At 44.0% G+C, this 8,739-nt stretch overlaps 1 protein-coding gene across 1 annotated transcript in view; it reads left to right on the forward strand.

The window, feature by feature from the left end:
• LOC138161923 (carcinoembryonic antigen-related cell adhesion molecule 1-like) overlaps positions 1-8,739 on the forward strand; it is a 332,874-nt gene that overhangs the window by 239,843 nt on the left and 84,292 nt on the right. The gene's annotated exons all lie outside the window — the stretch shown is intronic.

The following is an 8,739-nucleotide window of genomic DNA, read 5'->3' on the forward strand; positions in this document are numbered from 1 at the left end:
TTAGATAGATAGATAGATAGATAGATAGATAGATAGATGGATGGATGGATGGATGGATAGATGGATGGATGGATGGATGGATGGATGGATGGATGGATGGATGGATGGATGAGAGAGAGAGAGAGAGAGAGAGGGAGGGAGGGAGTGGGAGGGAGGGAGAGAGAGAGAGAGGAGAGGATTTATGAAATCTTTGCTCTGCTAAGCACTGGGATACAAATACAAGCAAACAAAACAGTCTGCCCTCAAGGAGCTTACTTTCTATTGGGGCGACCAAACATAAAAGGGAGCTGGATGGAGGAGCTAATACTGAGTTCAAGCAGCTTGACGTGAGGTTGGCCAGGAAATGTCATGGAAGCCTGGGGACTTCAATAGTTGTACAAAATGTAGGATCATAGAGCCTTAGAAGAATCATGGAGTTTTGAATCTTTAAATCAAAGATTCTTAGACACTAAAATCTTAAAATCACAGAACTGTAGACCTGGGAAAGACATTAGGGACCAATATTCCTTTCATTTTTGCAAATGAGCAAACTAAGACTCAGAAAGGAACATAGAGTCCTAATATAGCAAGGAGAAAAGTTTAGCTCTAATACAACTGACAATGGGGAGTAATGCGGGAAGAAGAAAGTCCTAAGCAGAAGTGGAGGCCAATGAAACTAGTGTTAAGGGGAGATCAGTGGAAAGGGATAATTTCCTTTCTGTCTTCCCACTCCTCACTTTCACTTCTCAGACTCCCTGAGAACAGTTTCCTCCTCCCTCTTACTCCTTGAGACACTCAGGCCAAAGTTGGGGGTGGGGGTGGGGAAGAGGGCCTAAGTCCCCAATTTCAGGCTCTGGAAGTCCCTTTCGAAACAAAAGAGAGTCTTCTTCTCTCACCTGTGAGCAGGAGACCCTTCCAGGGTCCTCCCAAGAGAAGATCCAAGTATCCATGTGTCTGAGCTCTGTCCTCACTTGAATTCTGTCTTCTAGTCTGACTCCAGGCCATTGTCTGGAACAGGTGACCTGGACCCTTCAGGAACCCAAAGGTCCCAGGAATGCACTGCCTGGTTGCCATGTCCTGAGTCTGAATGGCAGCCTGTCTCCCAGAATGAGTTGCTAGATAGAGAGACATGTAATAGTCCAGGGGCTTCAGGGATGAGGCGTCAGCCCCGTCTTTAACAGTCTGGAGCAGGGTCTCTGGACCAGTTTGGGTCCTCAGGCCAGGTGAGTTCTTGTCAATTGCATGAAGGAGCAACACATTCCTTCTGACACAGACCAGAACAAGCCAGAGGAGAAAATGCCTGCTGATGCCAGGGCATCGTTTCTGTCTGTTCAGCACCTCCTTATCATTCCTTATCATCCTAGGCTATGCCCTTTGCCCCATTATCTGGGACTCATCCTGATTTCATCTAATACCAGGGTCACCTCTTCCACATACCTGTATCTGAACTTAAAGACCTGAGATGGAGGGAAGTGATGGGAAGAAGACAGGATGGTACACTGAGAAGGCCAATGGCTCTAGAGTCCAAACACCTGAGTTCAGGTCCCACCTCTGATATGTACTGCCTCTATGACTTCAGGAAAATCACTTCACCTGTCTTGGCCTCAGTTCCCTCATCTGTAAAATGGGAGAGTTTGGACTAACTGGGCTCTAGAGTTGACCCTGAAATTCTCCTGCCCCCAGCTATAAGGGGGGATGGTCCACAAAGCAGGATATACAGGGGCATAAGCCTCCAGTGACTCAGTTCATCTTAACCAACATTTAGTGCCTTCTGTGTATAGAGCCTTGAACTTGGTATGGGTGAGACATGGAGTTTATGTAAGGCAGAGTTCCTGCCTTCATAGAGCTCATGGTCAAGATATACATAGATGTTATAGTTATTCAATCATGTCTGATTCTTCACGACTCCATTCAGGGTTTTCTTGGCAGAGATATTGGAGTGGTTTGTGATTTCCTGCTCCAGCTCCTTTTACAAATGAGGAAATTGAGGCCAACAGGGTGAAGTGACTTGCCCAGGGTCACACAGTTCACAAATGTTTGAGGCCAGATTTAAACTTATGAAGATAAGCCTTCCTGATTCCGAGCCCACTGCTCTATCCACTTCGTTCAACTCAACTACAATTCATATACCAGTGTACCAGATGGGGGCCCCCAAAGTGCTCCATGAGGCCTAAGGAAAAGGTTGTTGCCAATGAGGGAATCAAGGTAGCCATCCCAGAGGAGGCCCTATGTGAATCATGGAATCTCTAAGTTAGAAGGGAGAGGGAATAAGCTTTGTTGTGCTAAAAACTTTACAAATATTATCTTATTTGGAAGGGACCTCAGGAACTCTCCAATGCAACCCCTACACAGAAAAGAACCCTCAAGATAACCCCCTGACAATTGGTCATCCAGCCTTAGGCTTCCAAGGAGGGGGAAGCTGCCCCTCTTTAAGGCAGTCCACTCCACTGTTGGACAGCTCTCATAGTTAAGAAATCCTCCCCACCGCCAATCAAGTCTAAATTGTCTTCTTTGCAACCTTCACCTACTGCTCCCAGGTCTGCCTTCTAGGGCCAAGGTCATAAGTCTAATCTCTCTTCCACAATCAGCTCTCAAAAAACAGGCTTCCCTGACCCCACAATGCCCTAAGACTTCTCTTCTCCATTCTATAGAGACTGGGGCTGATGACTTTGCTTGATTTTGCCTCACTTAAATTCAATTCACTCTCAATTCAAGACATCACCCTCATGATGTCATTAGTCTTCTTCAAAAATGGAGGATGAATGGCAACAATAATAAAAAACAGCCTCAATCACTTCAATGGATCTTTACATGCCAAGGATCTTCACCTTACTCACGTTGATTAGAAAAGGACAGGTTGGAATTGAATGAACAGAGAAGAGGAGGCAAGGACATTGCAGGCACTGGGAACAAGATGAGCAAAGACCAAGAGGCCAGAGAGCACAGGGTGTGTGGGAGGGCAGGAACAAAGGGGCAGGGGAGGTGGCAAGTTTGCCAATTTGACTGGCAGGAGTGATAAAAGAGGAGATTAGGAGGCGAGGGATCACCACACTGTCTCCAATCTTGAAAATCAAGCCAAAGAGTTTGACCTTTGCTAAAGGGGAAAAAAACTGGGCAATAGGGAGCCCCTGAAGATTTTTGAGTAGCAGAATGACATGTCCAGATCTGTGACAAAGAAGAAGAATCTTGACATGAGTGGAAGATAGATTGGAGGTGAGAGAGAAGAAAGATGGGAGACCATCTCAGTCATTCAGACAGAGTTGATGAGGGCTGACAGACCACAGCACTTGTGGGGACTAGAAATGAGGGAATGAATGAAAGAGATGCTATGGGGATGGAGTCCTCAGGGTTTTGTAATCCACTGAGTGTGCGGTGAGGGAGAGAGAGTCAACAGAAGCCCCAAGGGTCTGAGAACAGGAGCCTGAGGGCCGAGAAGATCACTCAGAAGGATTTGGAGCAGGCTCTCTGCCACCTAGCCTTCCCTAAGGAATTTATTATATATAATATCATGGCCTGAATCTGTGATCATGACTGAAGGGAACTCTAAGGAGGAACCCTCTATAAATACAGATTGGCACCTGCCAAGCAACTTGTAGTTTTAAAGAGTCATCTCAGGCACTGGAAGGTTAAGGGTCTTGTCCAGGGTCATGGAGCCAATCGGCATTCAAGCAGAAGTTCCCAAAGTGGATGATGCTGCTGGGATGCAGGAACGATGGGGTGGGGGGGGGTGAACTGTAGTAGCCTCAGGTACCATTGGGGCCCATTAAATAAAAGTAAAAGGGAAGCAGAAGCATAAGGAAAGAAGAGAAGATATTTTTGAAAAATCATTCGTACATGTTTCATCTGTTGTGTAACAGAGTTAAAGTCATAGTGATTACATTATTTTCCAAATAAACATAAAACGCAAGTTATAACTGATCGCTGGTCAAGATCACTGACAGGTCTTAGCAAGCAAGTGTTGGCAGGCAATCAGGCAACTGTGTCACCCATTGTCAGGAAGTCCAGCATTCATGGCAGGAATATGTACGTGCAATGACTTGAATACAAATACATGGTTACATTACACATTATTGCATCATCAAAATTTCAATGCAGGAAAAAAACACAAATTCACAATAAATTAGTAAATTTAAAATGTGTCATTTTTAAAAATATATTTTATATTTTTTGAAATGATACAAAGTTTTTTAAAAGGTTAAAGAAAGTAGATTTCCGGGGGGGGGGGTTGCTACTGAGTAAATTTTTTTTAAAGGAAGCAGTAGGGCAAATAAATTTAGGAAACTCTGATCTACACTGATCAAGAAGAGTTTCCTGCCTGGAAGTCTCCCAATACCAACAAAATCACAGGCCTAGTACCACCACCACCCCAAAAAAATCCCAACTTCATGGTGGACAAAATGTCAATCTGTAGCCCGTAGCAGAGTTTCATATATGCTTGAGAGGGAGCATCATTTTGTTCTGAGCTGTAGAGTAAGCCAGGGATATCTTAGAATCATTTATTTTTCATTAATAAAATGTTATCTCTTTCTCATTAGTTAATCAACTTTAACTCCCATTCCAAGTCATTAAATAAGATATGGTGGGGAATCTCCTTTCTCAGTAATACGCTTATTTTCTAGATGATAAATATATATTAAGATTTCATGTTGTTGGTGGTGGTGAGTCGTTTTGGTTATGAATGACTTTCTGTGACCCCATTTGGGGCTTTCTTAGCAGAGATACTGGAGTGGTTTGCAATTTCTTTCTCCAGTTCATTTTACAGATGAGGAAACTGAGGCAAATGGAGTTAAGTGACTTGCAATTTATTAACAAATGAAACAATAATAAACATACATATATCTATATCTATTATTGCCTTCATTGTTAATATTATTATTAAATATTGCCATTTACAGTATTTTATCTATGAAGACCATTACAGCCTCAATCCCCAATCTCCCTTAATGCTAATATCTTCCCTCTCTCTATTCCGTCCAGTGTGTCCTGTCTATCTCTTGTTTGTACATAGTGGTTTGTATGTTCCCTCCCCCATTAAACTGTGAGCTCATTCAGATCGAAGTCTCTTTTTATCTGTCTTTATATCCTCAACACTTAGCCTGGCTTATAGTAGGAGCTTAATAAATGTTTGTATTGCAACTGACTGGCTTATTTCAGACCTTCAATATTACCCTAGAAGGTTCTTCTCCACTTGTCTGGAAATTCAGTGTGATGCCATTCAACTCCTTCTAGCTTCTAATTAAAATGTCTTAAGAATCTTCTTCATATTTCCCCCTCAAGCATTAAATTCAGTCTCTTGGGAAATAAGCTAGATTAGTCCATTCTCTTTGTCCTTTCTTCAGTAATTGCAGGAACCAGTCTTTCCAGAAGACACTCTCTCTGCCAGCTACTCACAAGCTCTTCATAGAATTGATTTTATAATGTTCCCTTATATTGCTTTTGAGAAAGACATTTCACATCACTTCTCCTCTCTATCTTCTCTGAAGACTCCTACTAGATAATGAATAAAACAGACCTTTCCCTTGACTCTGTGTGTATGGAGAAAGAACTTCATGGAAGCTGCCAACTCAAACTGCTTTACTCAACATTTTTTTTTTGACTCTTAAAGCTGCGATTAATCATAGTCTCTTTGAAGGAGACATTTGAAGCAAGCGTCACATATATATGACAAGAACATGAAATCAAGGCAATATGGGGTAGCAGAAAAGATGCTATATTTGGAGTCAGGAAAAGTGGTTTAGGATCCTGGTGCTAACACATACAGTACCAGCATAGCCAAGTCATTTAACCTCAGTGAAGACCAATGATATTACGAAAGTGATCTCTTGACTTGCATGTAAATCACCTGCAATTCCATCCTCTATAAAACTGGATACTATAATGAGATAAGAATAATCTCTGTCTTATCTCTCAGGGTTGTTGTGAAGGAGACACTTTGTAAAAGCACTAGATAAATAAAAATTCTACGTCTATTATGAGTACAAAGGCCTGAGATGGAGTCCCATCTCTGCCCAGATCTGCGTGATCTGAAGCAAATATTTGTATCTTCTGGTGCCAACTGGAGGAGTTAAGGGGAATAAAGAGGAGCCAGGCAGAGTATCCAATGGATCCCTGGTGGAGGAAGGTTTCTCCTCCCATCTCTGCCACTAACTCTCTATGTGGCATTAGGAATGAAGCTCTATTCCCATCCCTGCCCAACTCAAAGGACTAGAATGAAGATCAGGGAAACTGTGTGTGTGGTGATGTGGAAAGAGCCATAAATGAATACTCTGGAAACCTGGCTTCAAGACTACTTGGACTCGGTGAAAATAAAACAAACAGCTGGTCTTGGTACCAGAGGACCCGAGTTCGAGGGTCAGCTAACACTGGCCATCTCACTGTGGACAAGTTACTGACTTTTTCTAGGACTTTAAGGCTTATAAAACTTTCCTCAAAATGGCCTTGTAAGGACAATAATATAAATATTATTGCCCCCATTTTAATAGTCAAAATTATAATTAGCATTTATATAGCATTTTCAGGTTTGCAAATGTGTTACATTCGGTACCTCATTTGATAATTATTTTATAGATGAGATCATTGAGGCTCAGAAAAAGTCCTAGAAAAGTGGGCCAATTGTAATTATAATTAGTAGTATTATTATCTCATTAACTCTTATGAAATTCATCTAGAAATAGTTACTACTCAATAGTAATGAGCATTACTGTAATCATAATTATTTCCTTTTTCATTATTGTTATTCATCCCAAGTCTGCCCCTAACTTGCTTTTGTGATCTTACCAAGTCAATCCCACCACCAGGGCCCAGGATCTCAATTTCCTCATCAGAAGGATGAAGGGGCCAGGGCAAATAATGTCTAAAATGCTTCTGCCTCTGAGGCTCCATGACCTAAGTATGAGGCTGGTTCAAACTGGGATGAATTTAGCAGAGGCTGGAGGACAGAGTCAGGACATTTTGCAGGACATTCAAATTCAATTCCCTGCTCGAGAAGCTCTGGCGACTTCCCTTTGCAAACACGAACTCCGGATTGACCATTAAAGCCTTTCAGAGCTGGTGTCCTTGATGCGCCGTTGTAACTCATTGTTCTCTTTCAGGTGCTCTTCGGTCCAGTCAGACTTGTCCCTCACACATAACAATTCAAACGTCCTGTGGTTCTACTTCTAATGCTCTAAGGCTCTCTGTCCCTAAGACACTCACTATGAGCCCACAGTTCTGTGTGTTCCATTCTATGAGGCTTGAATTACCCATGTTTTTGTCATTCATCAAGTCTTTATTGAGCACCTACTGTTTGCCCAATCTACATTAGGCACAATGGGGTTCTTCAATATGTATTGGTCCCAATGTCCCTGCCCTCTAGGAGCTGAATAGCATGTCCAGCCCAAGCTCTGTTTGCTCCGAGTCCAGGGAAGGGGCTCAGGCAATCAAGGATGACAGAACTCAGAGGTAGGAGAGGATGCTGTGGGGGAGGGTGGTCTGGGAGGGCTTCTTGGAGGGAGTGTCCTGGGGACATACCTTGAGGGATGGACATAGTATAAATGTTCCAGGTTTGTGGAATGAGCCTTGCCAGATGGGGTGTGGTCCAAAGAAGGACAAGGAAAACAGACATGGGCAAGTTTGAAGGGAGAGTCAGAAGGACCCGGTGAAGGGGAGGGGTTCGAATGGTGAAAGAATGGGAGGGAGTTGGTTGAGTCCCAGCTGTGGTAGAGCCATCAGACTTCCAGATTCTAAGAGGAGCTACTTGCAAGGGATTGACCAATACAATCATGCCGTCATATTGATCTGCCTGGATCTGAAAGGTAAAATATGAGACCAGGGCCAGTTATTCTGGGAATGGAAGGGAAAGGACTGGGCAAAAAAAGTCATGGTCCCAGCCACTGGCCTGGGAGAGCAGATCAGAGGGAACAGCATGAAGCAGCCCAGGAGGGATGGTGGAGGGGCAGCAGGGGCAGCCTGCTAGACAAGGGACCAGAGTTTGGGTTCTGGCTCTGCTCTTAAATAGCTTTGTGACCTCTGAGAAAATCCTTTAACTTGACTGGGACTGCTACCTTCCCTCTTCTCTGAAATGGTTAAGGAAGGGGCTAGCTAGACACTGCCTGGGTGCTGTCCCAGCTCTGACCTCTTTCCTAAAGGCCCTCCCAGCTCTGACAGCTGAGGCTTAAGTCCTCTTTGCACAGAACCCAGAATGTCAGAGCTGGAAGAGATCTTACATATAACCTGGTCCAAGTCTCTCATGTGAGACAGAAAAAACCCAAGGCTCTGGGAAAGCAAGGATTCAGTTGAGGACACACATATGTGTCAGTGCCCAGGAGGGCAACCTGCCACCCTCCGTGGGAAGAGGGTTCAGGGCTCTGAAGTCCCTGGGAGGCCAAGGTCCTTGCATCTTCCTGTGTCTGCTGGGTGCAGAGGGGGACCCGGGGATCACCGTTCCATTATCTTTCTGTCCTCCATGATTAGCCTCACTGTCCCGCCTATGCTCCCACAAACATGGTACTGAGGAAAAGTGCTCACCTCCTCATCCAGTTGAGTAGAACCGACTGAACCTATCCAAGTGAGAGAGATAGGGAAAGGAAAGGAGAGGGGGGAGGAGAGAGGGAGGAGACAGAGAGACAGAGAAGGAGACAGAGACAGAGAGACACAGAGAGAGGAGGGAGGAGACAGAGAAGGAGAGAGAGAGACACAGAGAGAGACAGAGAGAAACAGAGACAGAGAAGGAGAGAGAGAGAGACAGAGGAGAGAGACACAGAGAGACAGAGACAGAGAGAG

This window comes from Petaurus breviceps, unplaced genomic scaffold, assembly GCF_028583685.1.
Source record: "Petaurus breviceps papuanus isolate PSGF00001 unplaced genomic scaffold, PetGlider_PUasm1.0 185, whole genome shotgun sequence".
NCBI lineage: Eukaryota > Metazoa > Chordata > Mammalia > Diprotodontia > Petauridae > Petaurus > Petaurus breviceps.